Below are 2,494 nucleotides of genomic sequence, written 5' to 3'. Positions count from 1 at the left end.
CCCCCACCCCCCCCGACCCCTCCCCCACCCCAGCTTCCTTCCGGTTCTCAGACGCCGCGTCTCCCGGCGCGTGCGCACAAACTTCGATACGGCGGCTCGCGCGCCCGGCGTCCGGGCCCCGAGGTCTGGCGGCCTTACGGCGGCTGCGCAGTTGTGCCCCGTAGGGCGCGAAAGCTGGGCTCCGGCGCGCGAAGGGCTTGGCTCCCACCGCCGAAATCGCGTCTCAGGGCCTGCGGCGGTTGCCTGCATTTCGGGCACCGCCTACCGGACGGAGCTCGGTGCGTGACGAATGTCCGTTGCCCTTTTGCCCGGTGCGCAGGTGCGCAGGCGCTGTGGCGGTTCTCAGCGCGCTCCCAGCCACCGGGATAGGTCTGTTTTCTAAATGTGGGGCATGTTGGTGGGATAGAGGTGGAAAGGTGAGAAATGCCTTAATTTGGGACACGTTAGGTTTGGGTGCCTTTGGGATTTCCCGATAGAAGTTCCCAGTGGGCGACGGGAAACTTGGGAGTGAAGATGGTTCACTCAGAGGGAGAGAGTGGAAGTGGAATGAAAGATTGACCTGAACTGTCTCCTCCAAGCATTTGAGCCACAGTCTCCATTGGCTCAGCTTGGATCAATAACCGTAGACATCATACTTCCCTACCGGGGTGGTAGACCGATAGAATCTTTCTGGAAAAGTTTGGCAAAATATATGTATAGGAGGAGCCTTTAAAGATGTTCATTTGCTCTTGACTCAGCATTTCTTTTTCTTTCTTTTTTTTTAAAGATTTTATTTATTCATGAGAGACAGAGAGAGGCAGAGACACAGGCAGAGGGAGAAGCGGGCTTCATGCTGGGAGCCCGACGCGGGACTCCATCCAAGGACTCCAGGATCACGCCCTGGGCCCAAGGCAGGCGCCAAACCGCTGAGCCACCCAGGGATCCCCAGCATTTCTTATCCTAAGAAAACCAGCCAAAATCCAAAGTTTTATGTACAAAGATGTTTGTGGTATCCTCATTTATAGTATCGAAAATGGAAACCATCCAAACATCCAAAGGTAGGGGATGACTAAGGAAAGTATGGGGTTTTACCAAAGCAGTGATTTTCAGGACTGCACCAGAGGCCAAATACTTCCAGGGGACACCTCAGGGAATGAGAAGAGGGGCAGGGGCTAGGGGAGTGGGAGCAACTAACTGTGTTAGCTCCAGTCCTGCAACACGGAGCAGTCAAGGGCTGGGTGGAGAAGGAAAACCCTCACTCTCCCCTAAGGCCTCTTACAAATAGGTACCTAGGGCAGAGGTGTAAAAGTTTTCTATTGTTATGTAATGATTTATCACAAACTTAGTGGCTTAAAACAACATCCACTTATTAGCCTAAGGTTCTGTAGGTCAGAAGTCTGGGCGTGGCATGTCTCGGTGAGGCTAATGTCAGGTTTTGGCCAAACTGGGCCAAATTTCTTTCTTGGGGCTTCTTCGCCAGCCAGAAGAACTCTTTTTAAAAGGCTCATTATTATTAGGTCAAGTCTACCCAGATAACTTCCCTCTCTTAAGGCCAAATGATTTGGGAGTATAATTACCTCTACAGAATATCTTTACAGCAGTGCTAGATCAGTGTGAGGAGGGCACTCTCTTTACATGAAAAGATATCGACTCAGTACAGCCTAAGAAAGAAAAATAAAAAGCGAAAGAGGAAGTCATTGAAAATCTGGAACTATTTTGAAATATGTAAGTCCTTCAATATTAGGTTCATTTTTATTTCATGATAAAAATAAATGCTAAAAATAATGTAGGGAAGAGGAGTTAAATCATCTGTTCTGGGAGTCATCTAAACTAGGTCTGACACAAGTCTCCTCCCTATCAGCCCTTTCCTGAATTAGTTGTTGCCTGTTATCTGGAGGTGGGTGATGGGAAACAATTATCAAAAGACTGGCTCTGGTATTTTATAGAAAGCTTTCAAGAGCACATCAGTACTCTTCCTCTAGAATGTGGGATTATTTGTTGTAGATTGTGCTCAGATAACAGGAAAAATCTCATTCCACATCCTGCTACAAATGCTTAGTGGCCATTTGGATTTCCTCTTCTGCAGCGAGCATGTCCGCATCCTTTGTCCTTTGCCTTTTGTGACCAAGTAGCAGGAGCTCTTTGTATATCAAAGACCAGAGGTTGCAATCTATGGCCCTTGGACAAAACTGGCCAGCTGCCTGTTCTGTAAGACCTTTAGGTTAAGAACATTTTTTACATTTTAAAAATAGTTGAAAGAAATCAAAAGAATATTTCAAGATGTGTGGAAATGACATGAAATGCACATTTCAGTATGCATAAAATTTTACTGGAATGCAGCGTGCTCATTTGTTTATGGCCTATGACTGAATTTGTGCTACAGAGACAGACCTGAGGAGTGTGACAGAGGCCCTATGACCCTGAAGCCTCAAATATCTACCATCTGTCATTTACAGAAAACGTTTGCAGACCCCGTCAGAGACAATAACTGCCATCTAGCAAGTGTGTTGCACTC

The sequence above is a fragment of the Canis aureus genome, chromosome 21 (assembly GCF_053574225.1).
Source record: "Canis aureus isolate CA01 chromosome 21, VMU_Caureus_v.1.0, whole genome shotgun sequence".
NCBI lineage: Eukaryota > Metazoa > Chordata > Mammalia > Carnivora > Canidae > Canis > Canis aureus.
Note: the sequence above shows the minus strand (reverse complement) of the source record.